Genomic DNA, 27,828 nt, shown 5'->3' on the forward strand with positions numbered 1-27,828 from the left:
AAATCATTCCATATCATCGCGATCCCGCGGACTCGTTACAGCGGATCACTTAATGGTCAACGACACAACAGCCTAGCTGTCGTGTGCTACGTTTCTATTAATACCGCGGATTTCGCCCGTCATTTCCTATCGGCCGAACGTATGTACATACAACCCACGTGGGTACATATGTATGTACACGAGAATACATATTTTTCGGTATACGCAAACATTCAGCCTCTCTGGTACAGGCAACATGCAACCCCCGCCATCAAACTGCGCTTCTATTAATACCCGCACTCGTTCCCCGTCTCTGTGTTACTTATTACTTATGTGTGCGTATATGTATATAAATATACACAAGTACACACTCTGGACACTCTTTACGTGCGTGTCTTTCACGCACGGTTTTCGATGACTGGTTCTGATTTAACTATCCCGAAATGAATCGTCGCGCCGACACCGCGTCGCACGGACGAGCGAATTTTCGTTATTTTGCATCGGTTAGGTCTCCCCCCGATGGGACACGTTGCCAACTATGAGAGATTGCACTCGGTGTGCAACGCGGATGGCGGATATTGTTTGAGATACTATGACGCCGTTCGGTTGCGCAATTAGATTTTGCTCCAAGTCTCTCGTGTGTCTCTAATAATTATAGCAGTTCACAGCCGACAAAGCTTTCCTTTGTCAAAATTTTACATCAATGTCAAAGTACGATACAGTACGCGTTGTTAAAAATTCTTTATCGAATGACAAAAAATAAATTACATAATTAAAAAATATTAGAAAAGATTTAGACACCTGATCATTTTATTTTATTTAGACCTTGTCTACTGAAGAACAAAAAAATATTAATAAAAAATAATATTATCAGCATTATCTTGCGTACAGACAATCATATAAGGTCTTCTAAAATAAATATTATCTCATCACCTCTATATATTGTGTAATTAATTCGAATATAATTTGCTGATAATATTAAGATTAAACTCTCTTGCGTTTACTATCAATATACAAAGGCAACAATAGTCTCTGTTAGCGAAAAATATGACGTGAGAAGTGTTTTTATCTAAATCTACCTATGCGACATAAGTCGTGGGATATATCGCGCAAGGATGCCTCGGTATCGCGGCGAAATTACATATGCATTTGCATTTGTCGCAGTCATCTTTAAAGTTCGTCTCCGTTATTCTCAAACGCTACTATTCGGCGCGACAAGCTGTTGAGTTAGAACAATTATGCAAAAAGTCAAATAGCCGTGGAAAATGGTAATTTGCGCGTGCGCGCGGTATCTGTATTTGCATAATGCGTATGAGAAAAGTACCATAATGTTGCACCCGGCTATAATTCTTTCGCGCGAATCGTTACTCAACGCCCGAGATAACATCGCGCTATCTACGATCGATCAAATATTTCACATGTTCGCGGAGGAGTGCTAATTACGCCGCGCGTAAAGTATTCTGTTTATCGTATTCCGTCCAGTCCCCCTATTACTGATGCCGGCGGTATAAATCGCTTTATCGTTACGAGAGAAAGAGAACGAGAGAGAGCGACATTGTTCCCATTCAATTCGAATATCTCGCGTCTCATAGACGTCGCGTCGTCTGAAAAGATTTATAAGAGATTTACAGAGCGAGAGCTTGCACATGTAACTAAAAAAGCTAGGCACGTCAAAAAAAAAAAAAAGAAAAAATAAAAATAAAAATGTAGGAACATGCACACACGCGGGAGAAAAATTCTTTTCATCCTTCTCGAACGTCATACCTTATCGACGTTTTTCGACGTAGGGTTTTGCCCCGCTTGTATTTTCCGTGCCCAGGGAACGCGGAAAGGGAGAGAAAGAATGAGAGGAGAGGGCGAGACAGGGGGAGGGAAAGTGGAGGAAAGGGGATAGGATAGAAAGGGGAGAGCAGGAACATTCGCATCTTGCTGCCTTTATAAATGCTTCTACATTTATTAAGGCTACTCCCCGGACCCTGGACGCACCGGTATACGTATTTCGAAATGAATGCCTCGTGACGTGGCACCGCGACGCTGTCGTCGGGGCGCGCGTGAACGCTACGAAAAGTGAAATATTCCTCTGTCGTATTTTCACATGCGCGCACACGACAAATGACCACCGTGCGTCTGACGGCCGCTGGTCTCGGTGAAAAAAAAAAGAACGTACGTACATATGTAAATAGATATATGTATATGTATATATGTATGTGATATCGCGAAAGATATTCGTCTTTCGTCGATCAAACGCGACAATGTCGAAGACGCTCGCAGTGAAAATTCGTAATAATTACGTAAATTCCATGAAATGTAGTTGCGATAAAAAATGTGGATCCATAAATGGAGTCAGAAATTGTAAATAAAATAAAAGATTATAGATGTTCAATCAATTGAAGTAAAATATATTTCTAAAACAATTAATAATATTTTAAATCTTTCGCAAAAAATTTTATTTAAAATAGAATGATGAGTTCGTGTGACTGTTATTCCAGAAGAAATTAAAGTAATTGTATTTATTAAATATCAAAAGGATTAAATGATTTAATTCCTAAGGGGAGTCATAAGTGACCAATTTCTATTGAAGGGGCTAATGAGGAATAAAAGTAAACTCAAAAAAATGAAATTTAATAAATTTAGAAATAATGCATAAAATTATTCCTAAACGAAGACCTAAATAAACAAGAAATGTTTATGACATTCAAAATAAGCTTGTTAATTATTGAAATTAAAATTTCTAAAATTAATAAAAGTAATCGAGAAATAATTATAATAATAAAAACTAAGAGATATTTTTTTTAAATGGCATTTACGTTTACATAAGAGGGATTATAAAGGGATTCATTTTTTTTTTCACGAAGAAAAATGAAGGAACTGCAGATTGTAAGAACGACATCTTTATATGCTACAAAGTGTAGAATAATCACGAGTGATTCGGACAAAGTATTCTGAATTAACTGATAACGATGTGTTTTGCATCGCGCGCTTTTGCGAGGCACGCCTATATGATATTTTAATACAACGTAAGCGTGAATTTTTTTTGTTTTCTATATGCGGTCGATTAAACAACTCTTGACAAGAAAGTGATTTGTCGCGCGGGATACTTTATTCCGGGATAATCATACACCGTGTTAGACGTGGGTCGTTCAACGCGACAATGTATACACATTGATTAATGGCACCGTCTTCATGCCCGAATAAGGAACATCTTGACGTCCGTTAAACCGCGCGCGTAAATCTTGCATTTCTTTTTTTATTTGCTGTAAAGCGATATGGATCATGTGCTATCGAGCTCATATTGGACGCATCGCACCTCAAACACATAGCAGAGAAGTGTGCTATTAATGCATTTGCCAGAAACTATTCAATGGCATATCGCGTAAAGGAAAGCAAATTCTTCGCTTATTTGCTGAAAGGAAGAATTTTTAGTATATAAATCGTTATGACAAATTAGAAACACACACATACACACACACACACACACACACACACACACAGGAGGACTTAATTAAAGTACTCTTCTCCACACAGAAGAAATCTTTTCAAATAAATAAGACATAAAGAAATAAATTTAGGATCCAGGTCTCGTGCCTCATGTTCGATCTATATGTATTATGTTTATGCTTTCTTTATGATTTTTTTGTCTATGTGCTGTAAAATAATGTACTTTTTCGTTAATGTAAAAGTAAATCTAATTTTATCTACATTTTTATAAATTAAAAATATCTGATACTAATCTTTAGAGAATCCCCCTCTTAAGATAAGAACATCTTTTTAGCATTTATATTAGAACAGGGTATTCTAAAAATAAGTGGGAGAAATTCTTAAAATGAGAACACAATAATCTCAATATACATAGATATAAAAAAATAGCCGCGTACGTACAAATGCCTTCCGAAATAGAGATATTTGTAGATGCACAGATTTGTATGTCGGCTAATCATCATCAATGGCCAGAAGCGTCGGAATATTGGCGCTCAATCAGCGCGATAAAATCAGCACGAGACTACTCGAGACGAGTAGGCGCGCGGCTTCGATAAAGTATATACGTTCTCCCTCTTGAGAGAGAGACGTACGATCTTACTACTTAATACCGTCTATACGCTTAGCGTTCGATCCGAGCACACGCTAACAGCCACTTGCGCAGCGTGGCCACTTCTTTCGATAAAAATTAATCATCGAAATCAGCCCGGACGCCGATTAAGGGCGATCACCTAGGCAAATCGTTAAGCGCGCTTTTCGGTGGTGATGTCGGTTCTACCTGTTGTCGGAGAAATAAGGGAGGGAAGGAGGAAAGAAAGGGGGAGGAAAGAGAAGAGGGCGGCCAATCCCCATCGCGAGGCTCGAAAAAAAATTTCCCACCTGGTAATTTCTGCATGGCGGCAACGGGAAGAAGGGAGAAAATTGCACGACATTGTAGAGAGGAGAACGGCCGGCTAAAAATTTTCTTATCCGAGACCAATCCATTTTGCAAAATTGCAGCCTTGGTAATAATCTGCACTTTGTAGCTCACAGACTTGGTCTACCACGCGCGACAGGTCGGGGATCTCTACTGATTATCCGAGGATCGTTATAGATATTTTAAAAGGTTTAGATAATTCCGGCGCCTAAACGAAACACGGTCTTCAGCTTTCTCTCTCTCTCTCTCTTTTGATCTCTTAATACGCGCATAAATATTTCATAGCTTGTATCTTGGAAAAAACAACACGGGGATTACGTGCAGATATTATCGGTCACTTCGACTAGATGACTAGACGTTTGCGGGTTTACGTATAAAATCGCGCGTCACATCTCCGATTTTGCTCGATACGATACTCTGTCTTTCAAAGTGAACCAAAGTGGACGAAGCCCTCGTATATACTTCAGCCACGTTGTTGTTTCATGTAAAAACAACATAAAGAAAATAACAGGTAGTGAGAATACAGCATCCCGCATGACTGGTCTGTACCAGCGATCCGGCAGTTAATCGGCTTTATACGATGTATCGTGATCAATCCGCCGAAGTGAGGGACCCCATGAAAAGCGGATTATACTTTGTTCGAAATTTGCTCTACTAGCATTATCCAAATTTTTACCGCATGAAATAATAACTGGCAGTTTTATGCTCACTGTCAATATGTTACAACGTTGACGATATTTTTAAATTAAATTTATGCTTGCGTATTTATATCACACAATTATAACAACAAGGTGAATCGCGTGTAGTTGCAAATTACAGATCTTCTCTTGAAAACAGCTATGTGTGTTTTCTTTAAAATGTCTTTTCTCTCACTAATTGAAGCTTCTCACTATTTTACATAAAAATGAGATAATTAAAAAATAAATATTTATTATGTTTTTTATATTAATATACATTATACATAATATATATATAAAATATACGTAATTTTCATGTATTCATATTAATGCATATCGCAGTACGATCAGTTGAATGTAATATCGAAAATTAAATTGCGCAGTCTTCCTAGATTAATATTTTTTTAGTAAAGAAATATTATATATATTCTGGGAATGCGCCATATATCACTGTCGCCCAGTTTTCGCTTCGATTTTCGGAACGGTTTGATCTTTCGACTCCCAGATTGTGTGGGTATCAGCGGAAAAGATAGATCATCACGTCGGGAATAAATCACCGAGTTAATGTCGCCAACTAGAATGCGAAGATACGAAAGGCGAAAGGCGCAAAAACCCCAATGTCCGCGATCCTAGAGAAAAAGAGTCTCTCTCTCTCTCTCTCTCTCTTTCTCTCTCTCGTCGAGAGACATATTTCGCTGTACATGTTACGAAAATTTAACGCGTGGAAGGATCAGGTCGATTCGACCAAGTTGCCAAGATACAAACAGGTTCAAACGCGTTCGCGCTTTAACGAAAATGCCAAATGCGCGCTGGACGGAGTCGCTGGAAAATGTTTTTTCACATTCCCGGATGTGTATCCAGAGTCAAGAGGAGATGAGAAATAACATCTCCAATCGAGAATACGGTACGTGTCGGTGACGTTGCCAGCTTCGAGTGTCCGGTCCGGTGTCTCGGTGCAGGCCTGAGATGGATCATTCATAGCCGCGGCGATGAATCACGACATGGCTAGGACAGCTTACTATAGAGAACCGACGTTACCGGAGATAAACCAGAGGAGAGGCAAAGGAGCGGTCGATGGGGAGGATAGATGCAAAACGAGTAAAGAAAGTAGGACATATCGGTGTAAAAAAAGAAGTAAAATTACTAGTGATAAAGAATAAATTAACAACCAAATTATAAATTATTGTAATTAAGAGCTATGTTAGAACAACCAAGACTATATCTCAATCTCTGGATATCTCATAAAAAATTATATATATTATATATAAAGTTAAAAGAGTAGACATGTACATATAAGTGCGATAACTTAAATGTCTTAAATATAACGCGAATTTATAAAATTAGAAAAATATAATGTAGAAAAATAATTTGAGCAAAAATTAATGTCATACGAAAAGGAAGAGTATAACATGTATAAGATAAAATAGAACGAAGATACGATGATGAATAGCGAGAGGGATGAAACAGGAAAAAGCGGAGAACGAAGATACGGGAACGGAGGTTGGAATCTTCCGGAAGTACGTCCGACGAAACGCCCGTGTTTCTCCATTTTTCAAAAAATAAAAGCGACCGCAGTGTCGACTCATTGTTTGGATCTTCCGACTGTTTGCGTAGACGCGTAGCTCGTGAATAGGCTTACGAAGGGTGGATACGTCGCGTATGTGTACGATGTATATACATATATGCGGGTGTATATATATATATATTGTGTGTGTATGTGTGTTGACTCTCTCCGTTGGAGAAGAGTGTCACTATAGAACCAAGGAAAATATTATCACTTTTGTCCCACCCCTGGGGTGTCTGTGCTCCCACTGTTTTCACGAGAATCCGCGTAACGCGGGAGTGAATCAATCGTCCGTATTTCTTTTCGATTTATCAGTAGCGGGGAAAAAAAAGAAGAAAGTCCGTTTCATCGACATTTCACTTTGACAGTCCCTTTCCTTTCTTTTCCCGACCCTTCATTGTCATAAATCTGGTAACGAGACCGACTCGATAAAACTGTAACTTCGCGAAAATCTATCTCGTACTTTCTCTCTTTCATTATTCTCGTGACCGATTTTTGATTTAATTAAGCTCGTAGGTAGTTTTCTATTGATCAAATATCGAGACGGCATTTCTCCTGGTGAGATTATTAGGCGCGTCGCGTTTTCTCTATTTTTATCAAAGTCAATCGACCGTATATCGTTATAATGCAAGAGACGAGCGAATTTTTAATTTACGCAGTCGCACGTGGAACGTAGTGCATTTATAAAACGGTGCATAGACGGTAAATGCGTCTGGATGAGGCGTGACGTTGAGACACAAGACGCTGATGACGCGTTGTTGGGCGTAAGATATACTTTTAAGAAAGCTTTTCACGTTTCTTGTGTTATAATATAATGGAAGAAGTCGAGGCGCAGAGACAGCGCGATGTGACGAGAATGATGACATTACGTGTCGGATGGTTAAAAGCGAGGAGGTAATTAACGTTGAGGATACTTCATCAGTCAAGAAACTAACCCCTCGGCATCCGCCATATCCAAGGACACGACCTGTCGTATCTTTATTTGAGTCAAACAAGGATGGTTGACGCGTGGTGGAGCGATTATTAATTCAACGCGCGTACTAAAGACAACTAATTAGCCTGACATGATGATTACGTATATCGCACACTGCGCTGATGACGATAACGATTACTAACTTTGAACTACCCGGTAAAGCTAATTAATTAATTAGTACAATGTAGGTGCTTTAGTGTCTAACCCACACATAGATGTAAATTGTGTCTGAATGTTACAAGAGAAAAAGAGAGACATTCGAGATATAACGAGTAGTTAATTATTCTTGTTATCTCTTTGAGCATTTGCGAAATCCCAATAATGTAGATATTTATCTATAATTGTGTGTATATACTTATTTGAAAATTTTCAAAGAGATATCATATATCGCTGTTCCGGTTAAATATCAATTCGAATAAATCACTCGCTTGTCCCTTGTTTGACTTAAGCAAAAATACGACAGGATAGAAACAGTGGTAAACGCAACAACCATATTTTAGCAATATGGCGACACGCCAAGTCCATCCTCTGATCCTCTAGGTACTTACATACTTCTGTTTGCCATCATTTCGACCGCACAGGAATGCGCGCATAATTTCCAACAACTTTCTTGTTTTTGTCTCGGGGTAGCTACCGGTAATAAATTTTGCTCGGACGGCACGAAAGAAATAAAGAAGACACGCGAAAAGTGCGTAACACGTGCTGCCGTTTCGTATTGCAGGGTAGGTGGTAGGTAAATAAATAAGTAGGCCTATACACAATTCTCTGGCTTAGTTGCGTCACGGCGTTTTTCTTATAAAAATGTCATGCAGAGCACAGCATAGGCAATAAGTCGTACCCGGACCCCATAAATCGTTCAGATTTAAACGCGCAATGGCGCAGCATGCTTACATCTCAAGGTCAGAGCTTCCTTCTATATCTATTCTAATCTAGGCTTCCCTCCTATAGGCTCGTCTTTGTGTCACCGATCGATTGTTTTATCAGTCGAACGTGTTTTTGCAGCACAAACGTGGGGAGAAATTTGTTTTGCGAAATAAGGTTTTTACTCGTCGCATGAAACGTTCGTTGTGAAGGAAAAAGTAATAGAATGCCTCGAAATTCTTAAAAATCAAACGGGCGGCGATAATGCGACGCGGAATTGAATGCCGGGTGACAATAAAATCGCTATCCGTTCCGGAGATCAGAAGCGGCGAAAACGGTGGCGAAACGCTAAAGCGTGAGCTCGAGCAATGAAAGCAAGAGAGCAGCAAGTGGCTCGTACGTCAGCCGGTGGCTCGTAAACGTCAGCGGTGGTGCTCGTAAACGTAAACGCGATGCTATAAGGGGATGTACAGCGGCGCGCAGCCGGGGGAGTCACCGTGGCATAACAGTTAAAGAGATACATGTATATGTATAGAGAGAGAGAGAGAGAGAGAGACGATCCATTTAGCGGTTTAAACGGGGTCGTTATATCGCCGTTTACAACGAAACAATCTGCTCCTGAATATCTGGACACGTGTCGTGAGATTTAGAGAGAACGGGCGGAGCGAAATGTTAGATCACCGCGGCAAAACGGCTTTGAGTGCGTGCGCCTATATTAATCCGCTATATGTACGTCCTGTACTAATGCAAATTTAAATGCGATATTAATTTTCCATCGTATAATTATTGCTGCAGCTTCGCCACACAACGTCTGTACCTTTTATATCTCGCATCCATAGGATTATCTAATAATTTCTTTGTCCAAATAAAACGTTCGAAATTTGTCAAATTTATATTGAGAACAATATAAATTTGAATAAAATTTTTAAAAAATGAAATAAAATAGTATTAATGCAAATTTGAATGCGATATTAATTTTCCATCGTATAATTATTAATGATATCTTTATCTGATCTGGATAATGATTTCTTTGTTCAAATAAATGTTCAAAATGCGCTTGTCAAATGCATTTTTTGAGAACAATATAAATTTGAATACAATAAAAAAAGTAATAGAGTAAAATAATATTTTCTTTATATATCTTTTTCTTGATTTTGCATTTATAATTCTGCGACACTCTGTATATGAACCTCTCGTAAAAGGAAGATAATCAGAAACGCCGATTTAACCTTCGACAAACATGCGCGCAACTTCCGCCTTCGAAACGAACAATAAATCACTTGCGGTGCGCGTTTATCTCTGATAACTTAACTCGCTACATAATAATCTCAATTAACGACGGAGATTTATCAATAAGCAACCACCATTCGCGGAGGATGGCAATTAAGGGGGTTGCGCCGAAGGAATGCCGGAATGGGAATCAAAACGCGACAGGAGGAAATTCACATCGGGCCGGAAAGACGCTGCGGAGATTTAATAAAAGCGAGAAAACCGCTTGGGGGATGGTGACTATATAGATATTATCGAATGGCGGAGGAAAGACGAAGTCGACGCCATCGAGTTTTCGGGGTTAGTGATTAAACTAGGGGGATTGAATCCTGGAGATCGGGCGAGTATGCCGCCGAATCCTACCATGGTATTTGTGGGGACCGCACGGGAAGGGGTTGAAACAACAGCGTTCTGTGTTTAATCATGTCTGACCGAGCGAGGGGACCTTCAGACGGGGAATGGAATTTGCATAGTTGGGCTCACGTGTTCATAGACCTTACCTCTGCTGTAAGCTGTACACGTGGAAAGAGATACACGTAAATTGAAAACTCTAAAAGTTGCTTCTCGGACAGAGAATAAAATTATTTTTTTATGTAATTTAAATGACTATTTTAGATTAATATATATTAATACTTTTTCTTGCTTTGTTTTCGTGAATTATATTGCGATATAAGCATAAATCTTGTTTCCTATTGTTAATTATCATACGACGCAATAAACACGTGTAGTATAAATTGTCACATGGGAAAGAAATTAATAATAATTAATTTTCGCGAACAATATACAATTAATGTTTGATCAGTAAATAATATAATAGGTACAAATAAATTATGCAAATCAAATTAAAACAACGATATTAATAATATTGCGTAATATAACATCACTGCTCTTGACACGCGTGATAACATGTGATAAGAAATACACGTATAAATATAAACTTGTGAAATAACTTTGAAAAGATCTGTAAACTGATTATTTCATTCATTTTTCTTTCTCATACGAGTGCTTTAAAAAAATTGCAAAATATTGCGAAAAAAATATCGCAATTAAAATAACAAATTTTTACCTATATAACTTAGAATTAAAAGACGCGATGTAAAAATGCAACGTAAGAATGTACTACTCGGGAAAAAAAGAATATGGACGATATCTTAATCGCCGATAAAACCAGCAATAAGTTGCAACACCACCCAGAAGGAAGATTGCGGGTGCGGTTGCGAAAACAAGAACGACAGGAAATGCCAAAATTATGATAATGATTCGGAGCCGTTTTCAGTTAAGACATTAGGCGACGTGTATAATTTAGACGAAAGCCAGACCAGTAAGTAAAGACCGCGTAGCATCGATGTTCGTAATAATAAACTTTAATGTATATTATGCAGATTGCAGTTAAACTGGCGCGATGTGTGCGTGCGTATATATGTGCGCACATGCGTTTTTATCTATATATCTCTCTTTCCAATATAATTTTATCAATAAAACGATCGACGTGCGTAAAATTGAAGATCCTTGCTTATGTTAATCGCTCCAAGAACCGTTTCACGTATTATATTATTATTATTATTATTACTATCATTATTATCTTCTTAAGATATGCATATTTTATCCACTATAATGTACAACTACTTTTATCGCGCAAGATTATTACATTTGTATCTAATATCAAGTGGAAAACAAATAATATCCAGATATATCCTTGGACTATACGTTTCACGTAAATTAAATATATTCTTTCGCTTGTTAAATGAACTGCTTTGAACTGCACGAACAGCTGGTCAAAAATGTGGTGTGTTGTGAAGCGGCTTATGTTTTCGGGCGATGCATGCGCCCCTGAAGAAAAATTAAACGCGTGCAATGTGCGGAAAGATTGGTAGGGCGCGGATGAGTATCGGGTAGAAAGGCGGAAAAAGGTAAGATGATGGTACAAGAAGGATAATAATCTGTAGTTTCGATCAAGATTATAGCCGCGCGGTTAAATGAATAGTTTACGAGCAGCGAAAATGAGACGGGCAAAATGTTAAGCCCCTTCAAGCCCGGGATCGAGCCTCCTTTATACACCATTCACCTGTAATAAACTTCAATGTTAAATGTCTTTATTGCGTTTCTGAAGCTAGCCCGCTGTGTGTACGAGGTAATTGATATGAGCAAACCCGAAAGGCCCCGCAGTGGCGCTAGTCGTGTCCTGTCTGAATTACACGCGAGATATCCGAGCGCTAAAAGGACAGATAAGTATTTAATGACTAGTTTTGTATAAAACGCGGCTTGATTCTCGATCAAAAAGAGAATCTCATCGGTTGGGTTCGGGCTGAATCTTAATCCTCCGCGGAAGCAAGTGTCAGTCACGTCATTATGATTGAATTCTCAATTACTTAGAGTACGAGACGATAATGACTGATCTATACGCTTCGTTTAAGACGCTATCTATCTATAACGAATTGAAAAATTCTATTTTATTTATTGCTCTTTTGTCAATCGATTCAATAATACCTGATTATAATTAATACTCTTACTTTTTACGATAAAACGTATCGCGAATTTACTTTCATTATTTTTCTCTCTTCTAAAGCTTCCTCTATATATCTCAAATCTCCAAAAATTTGTCAAAGAATCCACAGTTGAAGGAGAACGCCGCGCGAATCTGGGACATCTCGTGCGTTGTATTAAATTTTGCATAATGTGCCACATGTGGGGGCAAAGTTATCCCTCTCTCTCAGGCAGCTCACGTAATCTAGCCGTTGAAACCCTAGTTTCGGCCAAAGCCACCACTCATCCTCCTGACGAGACAAGTCGTCGATCAAACACACGTCTGCCTGCCCCTTAACTAAAAGGCTCGGTGAAGATTTAAATCAAGAAATCAAGCAAAATGAATGCCGCATACCGTCGGTAGACAGGTCAGGCGTCAACCCAGCAGGTCTATCTGGCACGTAAGTACATGCTGCGAGTATGTCGGAGCTACAGAATGCGCCAATCGATACATATCTCTCCCGTGTGCATACACGTACGTGTCTACGCCCCCGTCCGTGTACCATGAACGTGTAGACGTATATACATGCGCGCGTGTGCGTGTATATATGCGGGCGCAAGCATGTATCCGAAATGAATTGACCGGTGCGTAGTTGATGGACGTAGCGGGTGGCTCGTTATGCTTACAGCCCGCCCAGCAATCAAGAAGAATTCATACGCCTGACGTGTCGCTCATGATGGAGGTCCAAGCTACGTATCATCCATCTTTCCGGATCCTCGCAGCAACTATCGCGACGCGGCATACGGCGAAAACTTTCCGTTTCTTTTCCATATTTTTTACACGAGATGCATTTGTGAGATTTACGAGAAAAAAAATATGCACGATTCCTAGTTTATATAAATAATTGTATTCTAAAGAATAGATGTAAAAAAAAATTATGATTTCATTCATCTCACAAATATTCTCACGATAATCGAATTTTTAATGCTTTTACAAGTAAAAATGAGTACTTTCTCTTCCGAGAGATAATTTACATAGATAGATTAATTATAAAAGCATAAGAGAGCGAAAAGATTTTTGATAACATTCGTACATGTGCGTGCGAATGACTTTTGATCGACTGACCGTCGCTTAATTAATGACCCGCCGCTAGAGATAAGGTATAACGCAGATTCTTTCCCTTCGAAGTTTCTTTCTTCGTGCTCGGGGATGGTTCGTCGCGGAATAGGTGGATGAAAGCATCGGCTATGTCGGTGTTGGCCATGGTGTGAGTTGAAAGAAGGAAGAGATGGAAGAGCGAGGAAGAGAGAGTGGGCGAGGCAGAGCGAGGGGGTGGTCGACGTGGCTTGGGGGAGTTTTTCTCGTTCCCGGCTTCCGTCTCCTGGGACGCGAAGCGCGAGGATCTTTTTGCTCGCCTCGGCGGAGGATCAGACGTCCCACTTTATCTCCGACGACCCGTTCAACCCCTATCCCTCTCATCCCCCCTTCCCACCCACCCGTCACCCTCGTTCTGCCTCTCTTCGACCCGCGTTCTATCCTACTGCAGCCCCCGTTGCGCCCCGGTTTCTACCCCAACGTCATCCCCCTACCCTTCTCACGTCACCCAGAGCTATGGTTGATCACGTATAGGAGGAGCCTCTAGCAGCGTCTAGAGTGACGCGTCGTGGAGGAGCCATTTGTCATCCATCAGCACATGGTCCTATCTACGCAAGATTGCACAAGAGCGGCTGATCCAACTTTGCCTTATTGTACGGTGCTTATCGTTTCCTTCTGCTGCTCTACTCAACATTATACGCGATAGTGTATAAATTTGAAAAAATAATTTAATTTATATTAAAAATATTTTCTTTCGTTGTCATTTGGAATAAATTATATTCTGCGCGAAAATATTACGCCATCTCAGAAATCGCAGAAGTTTTATATCGCATTATAGCGTACGTGATGAAAAAAAAATCCGTTGAAATAAAAATAGCATCGCTAGAAATTAATATGTTTATCGTCTAAAGAATATATCCTTTTGTAGAAAAGAAAGTATCCTTTATTGCGGGCGATTAACGTCGAATGAGGAAAAGAGAGAACGACTCTTAAACTCCTAAGAAATAAATCTTATAAGTAGGCAGTCCACGATACAAGCGGCGGTCACAAATCCGCGGATAAGCCATCGGAAACGAAAGTCCTGTTGTCGAGGTTGGCGTTGACCGGAATGCAGTATAAATTGGGGATAAACCGAGAGAAGGGTAGAAAGCTGCAGGAAGAATGAAGAGCGGTTCTGATCGAATCATCATTACAAACGACCCGACAATTTGAGACATGCGCCGTTGTATATATATTGCTTGTTATATATCGATTGCCTTACTTGTGTTCTTCGCGGTACCATCCCCAGCCTGCTGATAACTCAGATATTTTCCACGTCCGCGCGCGTCAGAAATTACACCAATCACGTAGCCGCTTAAAGTTAGTATTACCACCTGCAAACTTCTAATTTATTTCACGGGAGTGTGTGCGTGCGTTCACGTTAGATAGCCGGAAGCATAAATTTTCACGTAACACACACATTACATAGTATTTCCTATAATTGGCACCGACGTATTACATTATCTTTTCGTGATATTTGCATTGCCGATTGGCGCTATTATTTCATCAACGATTGAAATGACGAAATGATAGGCCGGACGATAACGTATCATTACGATTCCGTATTATGAAATATACCGTAAGAAAGAGAAAGCGTGCAATTAGTTAAATACACAGGTTTTTCTGCGCAGTATAGTTGGGAAAGAGAGGGTAGGGGAGAGAGGAAGAGGGAGGGAACGAGCACAATGGATGATATAGGTATCGCCAATTTTTCTCCCGTCCGCTAGATTTTTCAATGTAACTTGAGAGCCGCTCCCTCGCGAGGTCCCAGGGCGCAGGAATGGATGAACAGGCGAGGGAGAGAGGGGTAGCAAAAGGGGGATCGAGCGCGGCGACAAGAACAACGGAGAGGATAAGAGAAAGGAAGGACAATTGTGAGGGGCGCGGGCACACAACGAGATAGACACGGCAAGAGAAAAAGGCCAGAGTCCTATTTCTCCTGCGGGGAGGGAATACAATAATGCTCGAGAAGAAGAAGAGGAAGAAGAAAAAAAAAAAGAAAGGAGCGCGAGATGGGTGGAAACGAACGAATCTCGGTGCTATCGTGACTGCATCCACGGCGGTGGAAAATCTGGTGGCGAGCGAGGGGGAACGCGGGGGGATGCCTCGTGGCGGAGGGAGATGCCTCGGGCAACGGTGTCATTAATAAAAGTGTCAATGATGTCAGTGGACTAATGTTGGTAGTCACTCGCTCGCCGGCAGGATTGGGAGAGGCGGTGGCATCACCCGACATCCTATCGAAGAATTTCACCCTCTCTCTCTCTCCTCAAAGGTTGAATCGTTTTCGACTGCGTCCCTCGTTTGATACGCTCTTTTCCGATACCAACGAGAGAACCGCGTCCTGTCGTTCCCTGCATCCTCTTATTCCTTGTTCTATGCGCGAGATGACTTCTTCAAATCTGCTTGCGCGCCTAACTTTCATTTAACTTGTCGTAAAAAGAATATATCATGTATATATAAAATTTAAAAAAATATGCATATATATATATATATCATATAAAGTAATATTCCTTTTAAGATAATTTCATTACCACTTCATGTTAAAGTGGACGGATAAAACGTATCGATTTTTCATAAAAAATGAATATAAGAAACTCGCGAAACAGTTATTCCCTTATTGAAACACATTAAAAGTGCATTAATGTTCCTACTATAGCTCACTACACAATCCCTAGCTTATTTTCTCTGCCCCATTTCTTCTCTCTCACGAAAGCTTTACATTAATTTTGCCGAAATTGCGTGTCCTGCCTCTTCGTTTCATCCGCCACTCGTGAGCAGCTGAGGGGAACCCTTGAGGTTCAGTTTCCGCTCAAGAAATTTTATTTTTATCCTTTAGAGTTACTCTTTTGAAAGAAACGAAGAGAGAGGGCGAGTATAGTCAACGAAAAACTGATTTATTTTCTGTACACTGTGCGTTTATTTTAAATAAAAAAATACGTTTTTAGGCTAAGAAAGACACACGCGTGAAGTAATATGAAATTAATATCGCACGCAATGACGCAAAAGCGGATCTGCAATAATGTGCCGCCATTGCTTGGGAACCAAATGCAATTTCGCATTCAATTACATGCCGCCCATGGTGAAAGGAAGCGTCTCCTCTCCAGTATAAGGGTGTATCGACGCAGAACGATAGAACAGGTTTGCAGATCGGAGGTTGGGGTGCGCGGGAATATCTAATAAGAACCTAGAGCTCATCCATCCTACCGCGTAGCACTCCGGGGGCTGTCACCGTGAGCGTCAGCATACCGTAGAGAAGGGGTGATTTACATAGTAATAATATCGAGATTCTCTCCAGAAGAGAGGGAGGAGATTATGTTACGGTTTCGAAGCTAAAAATTTTAAGAAATATGAAAATCCGCTTTTTATTATATACGATATCAACGATTATTAACGATTGCCAAACAGTTGTGCATAAGATTTTCTAAATAATTAATTTTTAGGACAGAAGACAATAATTTCGCAGGAATATATATATTAAATATTAAACGTCCACGCATGAGCGATTTATTAGAATTCAGAAATGTTTGCAATAATGTTTCTTTCTAAAACAGATCGAGGGATGTTTTAATAATCACTCGAGATAGTTAGTACGAGGGCCATCGGCAAAAATAACACTATCGATTTCTCGCCTCCATTTTACCCCTCGCGATTGTTGAGAGAAGGAATTTCTCTCGTCCCTCACATGAAAGAATCGGCCCTCCAACAGCAGAACAGTATTTCTTCCGGACGTTCTGCCGACGGCGTTGCGCTTCTTTCATCCTGCAGGAATTTAAGAGTTATCGCCGATGTCAGGAATTCCGGGAATCTCCTGCTAGACGCCGAGCGAATGGCGACAAGGGTGTGGGGGGAGTGACGAGAGAGGCGTAGATGAGAATTGGCCGATTAGAATATCAAGAGGTTAGTACAGCCCGGTGGTATGATGCTGACATAATAAGTAGGTGGGATAAACAATAAAAGGGGTGAAAGAGCAGCGAGGGTTGGCTCTCTCTCTCTCTCTCTTTCTCTCTCTGCAGAGACACAAAGAGGCTTTGGGAGTCTGAATCTAACCGGGGGCTTTGACGTCTCCCTTTACCCACGAAGAACACAATGTTAATTAACGAGAGAGGAGCGGCTACGCTCGCGATTCTCAATCAACGTGGTCGGCATTCAGCGGTGCGAGTCCGTCTTACCCGGGCCAACACAAAAGGGCCACCATTAACGCGCTTCGATCGCTTTATGCAAATTATTTATGAGCTCCGACTATGTTTTTCACCGACATAAAATATGTAAAAATTATCCGTCCGCGCGCAAACACGTTTTCTCTTTCTCGCCGAAAAACAAAGTTAAATCGATAATTAATTCGGTATATACTCGCGCGAGATACTCGCGAGAAATAAATCATCGACGTCTCTGATAGATATAACCCCCCCAGTCTCCCCCAGTCTCGCAGAGCTGAATTCTAATACACTAATATCCTGTATACCTTCTTTATCCGATCTTCTTGCGGACGCAGATATTTTTTGCATAACTCTACCATACGACTACTATTCCCCTCTCGTCGCCGCCATCAGCACCTCCCTCTCTCCGGGCTCTCTCTCTCCCTTCTCTCGCCCTTCGAAGGAAGCCAGCCTAGAGATCCCCACTCGTTCCCGACCACACGTCCCTTTTCCCTCCACTCTGACCAACTTCCACGACCTCTCCTACCGACACCTCATCTCTCGGCGCTCTCTCTCCCTTCTCTGTTCCTCCCTTCTTCCTCCTCGCCTCCTGTACCTCACCACCGCGGTTCCAAACGCCGTACACGAGGCTGCGGCTAAGAGCAGAGCGACGTCGGCGACGCCACGCACCCCGACGTCGCCCTGACGCGCTCTACTGACGCTGCGGAGCGGAGATTAATGGCTTCGGACTCTGAAATCCTGGAAAATAAATAGCGAGACCCCGGTGGCGAGAGAGAGGGAGTCCTGCGGAGCAAGATGCGGTCCCTCCTTCTCCGTGGCTCTTCGCTCGCCTTCCCGTACGAGGGAGCGAGAAAGAAAGGATCGCAGCTTCCCGAGGGACCTACCTACCACTACCATCACCACCACCACCACCATCACCATCACCACCACCACTATTGCTGCTCATTTCTTTGTACAACAGCGTCGGGCTGTCGATGAGATGGGAATGCCGTGTGCATTGTTCTACCGAAAATCCCTATCATAATTATTATTTAACGCGCAGCAAAGGAAGGATGATCCGATCAGCTGTTTAATGCTCATCGTTTGAGTGTATAGATATTTATATATATATGATGGATTATAATACATTAAGCATCAACGATAAGTAGGAACCAGCAGGAGAGCGATCTAATTGTCGCATAGTTTGCATAATATGCGGTCTGTAAGTCTCGTCCCTATAAGCCCTTGCGCTGTCCACTTCTCTCTCCTTTCGTTCCTCTCTTTATTACGTTCCTCCTCTGCGCGTCCAGATCGTTCTCCATCTCCATTCGTAACACCAACCAAAAGATTAATTGCTAATTCTTGCTACTGCAACCAGTTGCTACTAAACACGTATGGAGGCTCCGCGAAGGGTCAAGGAACCGCCTTGCGTGCATACACGTTAAGTAAGAAATATACATGTGTTAATGAGATTCCTCTCGCAAACTTGCTCGATGATTAAAAGCGTAATAGGGACAGACTGTAAGATATCGTCTCGTTCTCGCTGCTGTAGTAGAATCTGTGTGTTTGAATACACTGTGCTTAAAAATAAACGCATTCCCTCCCTCTCCCCCCGTATTATGAGTGACAGAATCAAGCACATTTTTCTCTCTCTATGCCTTCTTAAATTATTATAATGTATTATATAAAATTACAGGAAGTCCATTAAAGACCTACCGATCTTTTTGTTGCGTAGATAATTATGAGGCGCATTAGAATTACAAAGCTATACAGTACAAGCTATATTATCACACGGTAGCTACTACTGGTAATGTATAAAAACTATCATAATTTTTCCAATAGTAATAATAATAAGAATATATAGAAAAGAGAGAAGAGTACACTCTGCAAGATTATATAAAAAACGATATAACGACTGTAAATTATAATGTTACACGCAAGAGTACACTCCTCAAGTCGTTAATAAGCTGCGTTTTTAAGCTGAATTAAATGATTTAACGTCTAGTTGTTTTCTTCCACAATCTTTATATCCGAGAGCGTTTTACTTCGCAATTACGTCATTGCTTTTTGTAACTGCCCACCGGTATTTTGCCAAGCGGTAGTCCATAATAAAACCTTAATTAGAGTATCTAGAACTATTCATTAACGCTGCAAAAACCATTTCAACGTATACGACGCGACGTGCGAAAGATACGCATATAATTATACAATTCCAATTTAATATATTTAAAAAACGTTTATAAATTTTCCTCCGTACACAATCATCATAATTACTATATCGCCATGTTTTCAATTTATAGCTATCAATTTTAATGTACACGATTATATTCGAAGTAGTGTTTAACATCATTATATAAAACGATATCTCTTTTGTATTTTTTACACAAGATGCTCTTGAGAAACGTAAGATACAAATATTGTTTTGCAAATGTGTGTGAGAGAATTATAAAATTGTTTGTAATTGATTAATCAGAAAATCACAAGTTAATTCCGTCGCATTCTTCGAAGGTGATTTAAATTTTTATCATAACGAAGAGAGAAGAGAGGCGAGAGATGAAGGGCGATTTGATTCATGGAGGGGACAGAATAGATCGGTATGGTGTCTCTATAGACACGAGAAGGTGGGAGGTATGGGGGAAGATCGTAGCATGCACAGGGCCGTGCTAAGGCAATATCCATAGGAACACCCCGTCAGAGGGAGAGACGTAGAGACGTGCAATCAATCACAAGGGACCCTGCTGCCATGCTTCGTGGCCCTCATATCAGCCGTAATACACAGTAAACATTTTTAACTTTGCCACGTTATTAATATTAGTTGCACGTCCGTTCCCGTGCGTCTTGCAAATTTTTTTCCCTCTCGTATATTATAATATATTATTTTTCGCCGCGTGTTACATATGTACGTCAGACGCGAAATTCGCGTCATGTCGAACATGGATGTATCGTAATCGGCGCTATTACGTGTGACTTTAACAAGAATTACTCAAGTTCTAACCCTTCTTCCGTATACCTATGTCTGTATGCGTAAAACGTACGATCGTGAGCGTCATCAAAGTGTCAGATGCACCGTTAAGTACGAAGCAGTGTTCAAAATTATGTCGTCGTTATGACCGCGAGTTTTTTTTTCGTATATGTGTATGTGTAAACCGCGACCTGCAATAAACATTTTTAACTTTCCTAGGTTATTAATAGTCGCGGGCGAGGTTCAGAGTTTATTCCCTTTTTCGTTTGGAAAAGGATATAAATTGTAAAATATGTTTAACAAGAGCCTCCGGAGAAAATGGAACGCGCGATGAGTAATATTATTTTATAATGGCATTATTAAATATTTAAAATTATACATCGTTATCGCGCGTTACTTGCATTTACGAATGGAAGTTGCCATCTCTATATTTTTTTTTCTTTTTCTTTTTTTTTTTTTGCGTCGCTGTGTTACGCAGCGAACATTATAAAAATAAATCACGTATGTGATATTAGAATTGTGTGTTCGTCCGCTTGATGATCCTCCACCGAAAACGTTAATTCAGTATAGCACTTTGTCATTTCACGTTAATGCCGGACATCATGGCGACTCATTCTGTTCCCTACGAATCAAACCTCCCGTTCCCTTCTGTGCGTGGCACGAATGAAATTCATCGTCAAGGAATGCGACTGGATTTATTTGTCCGCAGTAGCTTTGATATCCCCAGCAGGCAAGAGTATCGTGCATAAATTTTGTCTTAAACCGATCTTCTATTAATCATGTTACATTTGCTGCTATATATTTTGCCAGAGAGCACAGCTTAATCATTCAACATCTTAATGTTAGTGTGCGTAGTTAAGATAAATTTTTTAAAAATTATTAATACATTTTTTGTATTGAGAAAAATGTGTTTACTTTTTAAATAATATAAATTTTATAATATTTATAGAATTATTATATTAATATCAATATGATATATAAATAGTAAATTAAATTTAAATTATTCGTAAAACTGTCAACAAATAGTATTACTGAATTTGGATGTTTAATATAACAACAAAAAAATAATGATAAAATATTTTCTTTCAGATCCTTCGTCCGCCATTTGGAGTTTAATTTTATTTTTACATTACATTTACAATTTTTGTTTTCACAGCTATCTACTGATATTTATCAAGAAAAATCTTACCAAGAAAGAAACATTGAACAGACTTTATATTCATTTTTTATCAAACGATATATAAATGAGAAAATCAATTTTTGTTTAAAAAGCTCTATAAATGTATCAAAAATATTATATCAAAAATTTCAAATATTGTATACAAATATATATATATATATATATATATATTTCCTATATATTACAACATTAATAATTTAATTGTAAATATCGTTTCAAACGGCACTTCGAATGTACAATCAAATGACAAACAGATTTCTCACCTCTATGATGCGTTCTATAGAAATACATAAATCGCGATCAAACTTATACCTCCAATAAGATACGAATCGAAAAAAGAAGAAAGTAAACAACACGATCAATAGTTACATAATATTCCAGTACTTTCGCTAAACATTGATTGATAGATGCGGAAGAAGTACAAGAAGATCGAAACACGAACATAAACGGATTAATCATACGGAATCTCGAACCATCTATTTGTCGCAAAAGAAGAGATTGTCTTAACATGGGACAGTAATGGCCATAGCATAAACAAGAATGTTTCATGCAATTGCTATATCGTTGTAATATATCCTTGTTCATTCGCGTTTTGACACGTCCCCAAATTATATAATTTGTCATAAATATAACAATATTTTGCAAATATAATTGAAAAATATTCAATCTATATCTTTGACATCTTACGAGGTGATATATTGTAATTATAAACTATATTTTATGCAACATAAAAAAATATATATTATTAATAATGTATTGATGATTATGACGTACTTTATTCAATGATGTTTTGAATGTCTTTCTCTTTGTCAAGAACTTATAATTTAATCATTTAAGACAGAAAAAATGTGAGAGCCGCGATCAAAACCTTTCTTCGCAATATTTTCGTAATGAAAATTGCATAATTAAACTAATTAATTAAAGTATAGATTCACACTTTCATTAGAAATCGTTCCCCAAATGCTATCTGTAATGTAAGTCTGCTCGGTATTTTAATAATCAAGAAAATGTGCGCGCGTAAATTGCACTGGTTCTTCTACATTATGTTTATCAAGCATTTTGTTAATTACTGATGGAGAGCTTCGTTGTTTCCCTTTTAGCAGCTTTACTCTACGAAGACTTCAATGAATTTCGCTCGCAAAGATAATTCGATTCAGAAACTTTCCAAGTTTCTATCTCGATTTCACACTCGATCAAGCCAACTGCCAGTTTACGGCGCTTTTAGGGCTTTCATGAGAGGCCAAAACTATTCCGTATATCAAACATGAAGATAGCAAAACCATGCGTAAAGTTCATTTACGGATTAGTCTCTGTTACGACAATGTTTCAAGAGAGCGAGAGATTTTTTTATAAGATAAATTATAATGCTGAATTTCTCAAATTAAATTATCAAAACGAATTTTTACAATCTCGTTTGCTCAGATAATACGGATAGAGCTCCGTGCGACGGGAAACATTTTACAAGACACAAAAAGATTGCAGACTAATTTTAATCTCTTCTCGATTATAATTAGAAACCTCAACCTCAACATGCAAAAGTGAAATTTTTTTCGCGAATGACGAGACAATAGACATAAAAATTTAAACATAAATAAAAAATACGATGCAAGATTACCTGTAAAACACGTTATCTGATTACATCGCGCACGATATGATTAGACACGCAACATGCATAATCACAAATTAGATTTCTGAAGTATTCATTAGAGATTCATATAAAGTTTCCTGAAGATTATACAGTTGTTAAGCTACAATGTACTTTTCGTATGAACGAAAGTTTATTCTGAAAAATTTTTTTGTCTTAGCTTATAGTTAATGATATAAGTATGACAGATTATAATTAAGTTTATGAAGAGTATCTGGAATTGTAAATTTTAACATTAATTTAAAAATTAATTACTTTAAATAATTTTTTTCATATTTTAACTTAAAATCTGCTCACATATCCTGAATTTGTTTCGATATCAAACGCTATCATCAATATTGCAACATTGGCGCTTGCATATAATATAAATGTACGTATATGTATATTTATATTTTTAAATCTCATCCAATCTCTCTATTTTCCAATTTCGCGACTTGTAAATGACTTTATGACTCAATCACGAAGTTTGCAAAAAATAACTTATCAAGATGGATTTTCGTACCTATATTAAACACATTGCATAGTACTATGCAGAGATCTATGAGTTATAAAAGAACACTAATATATCTATCATGTAAAATTGAGCTATATTTTGGCAGATAATGCTTCAAAAAAGTGTAATCGTTAAGGAATCATTAATCTTGTGCTTATGAGTATATGAACATTGTTAGAAAAGAGATTGCATGTGAATATGTCGATACTATTAACTCAATGGAACAATAAAGTCTGATGACACGTTAAAAAATACGCGAATCATCCAATAAATCAAGAACAAAATAAATCTATTGGGATTTGTTGTGTATTTGGCAAGATGTCATTATTGTCAAGTAAGTATTACACCGAAAATGGAACAGTCGGATAAAATACAAACAAAAAACCTGTAAATTTTCAATTTTAACTAAATAATAATTCTATAAAGATATCTGCATGATCAAGACAGATATACTTACATAATTGTAAATAAATCGACTGCTTTTTCTCAATTTGATAAGATTTGATAAGAAAAACATTAAACATATTACGTTTTACATCAAGAAATACGAATTTAATTAGGATATAACACAATCTGAATGAATAAAATTATGCAAAGATATCATCCTCGCAAAACGACTCGGTATCATTTTATTGAATTTCGTCGAAATCGATGGAGGAAAACTGATACGATATTGAATAACGTCGGAAAGTTCTACCTGCGCATTTCGCAAGGTTTAGACTTTAGCCTATTCAACCTCGACAACAATAACTGCGGAGGCATTTCCGCAATAAAGAAAACTTTCCAGCGCGCCGTTTAAAATAAGCACACGTGTTGCGGCTTTCTTTCGGAAACTGGAGCAATTTATGGCGCGCCCCGAAAATCGGTGCAATATTCGACCTAACCGCATACCTCGTTGACATCTGGCTTTTTTCTCCACATACGTACGTTGCTACTAGCTACTACAGTGCGCTTCTGTGCGCACCAGGACTTTCTGACTTTGCGTCACGTATTTTTAAATGAAACGAAAATTTATGCTTCGTAATATATATCCACACAAGTTCGCAGATAGCATATGTGGTGGCATGGAACCGACGAAACAAAATGTACGTATGTACATACAATCTTTTTACACTATAATATAACTTTATCAATTTTAATAAAATCTGGCAACCGTATGACACGCATCGTGAAGTTGCAAAGAGCAGCGAAAAGCATCATGAATTTTTTTGAATTTTCACATTCGAAATATTTCGCGGTTGGATCAATATTATTTCTTATTAAAAACAGTGTTCAAATAAAGATAAAGTAGAGAATAAATACGATGCAAAAATTTCACAAATGCAATACACATATTGCGATTAAGTATAATTCGTATGATTTAACATATTTTATTTAAGATAATATATATATTATATAATACATAAGATATATATAATTTGAGAGGCAACGTTAGCAAATTACTACACGAGATAATAGAAAAAGATATTAATTTTATAACTTTAAAATTAGTGATACAGAAAAACGCAACCGTGTATCATGACAATGCGTCTGCTCATTCGGCGTTTTCGTGAATATTTATGGTTAAAAAAGATCGCAGTGTATTCTCTTATTTCTCAGGTTTATCGCTTCGTGTGATTGTGTTTTTGTTTCGATTAAAAAGTTGAGGCTTTTAAAGATTACACAGCGTTTCAAGAATGTTTTAAACGTTCATAGAGTCGTAACAGACGCTATAATAAAGCTGACATAAAATAATACCCAATCTTGTGTTCTAAAGCGCGCAAGTGCATTACTTGCGAGGGATATTATTTTAGAAAGTGTAATGATTTTTACGATAATTAAAGCGATTTTCCACGGTCTTCATTAATTTCATATATCACATTTCGTGTTCCAAATATAGCCTTTGAATTATTTCTAATTGAACGCGATACTAATAAAAAGAGATGAAGCACAGGAGAAACATTTTTCAAACAAATAGATAAAAGCGCAAATTTTTTGAAGAAGATTTGAGAGAAAGATACCATAAAAATTTATATAGTTTTTTGTTCATGCATCAGATTACTTACCAATCCCGCAGCTCCCGTGCAGAATTTGCAGCATCAGCAGCTTGGCAACGTGACGGCAATTGCAATGGATTTTCGATGATGGAAATAACCTGTAACAGCAAACGTTTTAATTAAATATTGTAATAAAAAACCAACATTTGATTTTATTAATCGTTTTGGCCTCTACAAGTAATTTTCAATCCCTCTAAAATTACCAACAACATTCTTATCGAGAAAAAATTAATTTGAAACAAATTAGTGATATTTCCAAAAGATTTTGATTACATATCTTAATCCTCCCCCTCCCACCCTCCTCTCATTGTGATAATATCATCTTTGCAACAGAATTTTGTTACGTTTAAAAATTCTACGATTTATAATTAATATATACAATAGAATCTTGATTTATAACTTAGTATATAACATGTAAATCTATTATTGAGTATAATTTCTTCTTACCTATGATTCCAATGGTTCCTCTCACGAGCCACGCGGTCAAATGGAAGAGATTCTCGTCTCCAGCCGACGCAAGGCAGGGTACGACTGCAAACTGCAAACTGTATATAGGAAATATTAACGCCGGTGACACGCGGACAATCAAATCGAACTACTAGTCGAAATATGAGGGCGAGACAATGTTGCTTGCGGAAGGAATAAAAAAAAAGATCGATTCGACAACCGGTCAACCTCGCGATCCTGCCACAAAGGTGGCAGCACCTCGCCGCGATTTCTCTCGTCAGTGGCAACGTCGATATGGCCGTACTTTTTTTTTCTCCTTTTTTTTTCCTCCGTTCACGTTGCTGGCAGATTAGGCTAATGCGATGGACCAGATGAGATATGGGCCAGCGAATGGGAGTACAGTACTCGCATGGCAGGGGCGTGACTGTACCCTGGAAACGGTCGTGCCCGGGGCCGCAATCGCGACGTAAACTAAGTGCTGGGTGGAGCCCCGTCTAGGCACTACCTACTCGATGGAACCATCATACTCTACCTCGAATGTCACGGGGGGTAGTCTAATGGTTGCCGGTCTCCTTCAAAAGGCGCCAGTTTCGAATTGCAGTCCAGATGAACAACGTAACGATTGTATCGTTTAATTGCGGCATTGGTCTCCTCGATCGGATCCATCATCGATGAGCGTCATACCCTATCGCGCTACCCGGCTCAACCCCCTTGACTGACTTTGACGTAATCCGGACTCTTCGATTTGTAATCGGTAAAAGAATATTTTTGTATTTTATTTTCTTTAATTTTTTCTAATTTTCTTTAAATTTTCTCCGATATTTTTGACGAGATAAAAACGCTGCGTGTTTTTCCGTAATTATAACGGACAAATTTTATTGGTACCAGAACTGGTTTGTATCTTCGCCAACTTTGAATTGTCATCCATTCAAACGGTAGATCGCAAATAGCATGTAGCGCTATTAGGGCATCATCATTCACGTTGATTTATTCGTATAATGCAGTTTGTGACGAAAGAACATCCATTTTCATTCAACGAGCCGATATAACAATTCTGTTGAAACTCATGATAATATTTGATAGATGACATCTATTTGAATTTGAAACAAGAAGACATATTTTCTTCTTATTATTAGAAATTTAATATAATAATTTTAATTATTTTTATGTAAAAATCAGTAAATTACTAAAAGCACAGATGCGAGATAAAGTCGCCGATGCATCAACCATTGCAAAAGAATAATTAAAAAACGAAATACGTGTGCGTGTGCGTAATAAACCAATTTGCAATATAGCATTGTGAGCAAAAAGAAAAAAACTTTGACAGAATCCTCTCAATTTATATTCGCGATACTACTTACGTCACACTCTGGTTCTTCTCGCGAAAGTTTATTGAATCCACGTGAGATCGCGATATTTTTTAACGGGGGAACAATGAGAGAGAGAGGCGAATGTATTTGCGCCAATCTCTCGCATACAATGCATCCCAATGACCGCGAGTGAGAAAGATTTTAAAAAAACGCCCGTCCGTCGAACAAACACTTTTCAGTCTATCAGCCCCCGCGCGGCAGTTTTTCATGTCCCGTTTACTCGTTCCAACCCCTTGCTCATTCCC

General features: G+C 38.6%; 1 long non-coding RNA gene across 2 annotated transcripts in view; it reads right to left on the bottom strand.

Annotated features, from left to right (window-relative positions):
- Nucleotides 1-27,331, bottom strand: part of LOC145941642 (uncharacterized) — a 71,518-nt gene extending 44,187 nt beyond the window's left edge. The window contains exons 1-2 of one of the 2 annotated variants that reach the window (XR_014426192.1): nt 26,214-27,329; nt 25,776-25,864 (exon numbers count right to left, since the gene is read on the bottom strand). This is a non-coding gene — a long non-coding RNA (uncharacterized LOC145941642). Of the gene's footprint in view, nt 1-25,775; nt 25,865-26,213 lie in introns of both variants that reach the window. The other variant, XR_014426193.1, reaches the window with a different exon arrangement.
- Nucleotides 27,332-27,828: the final 497 nt, after the last annotated feature.

This window comes from Prenolepis imparis, unplaced genomic scaffold, assembly GCF_030444845.1.
Source record: "Prenolepis imparis isolate NDT839.2.m4 unplaced genomic scaffold, iyPreImpa1.0 SCAF_10, whole genome shotgun sequence".
NCBI lineage: Eukaryota > Metazoa > Arthropoda > Insecta > Hymenoptera > Formicidae > Prenolepis > Prenolepis imparis.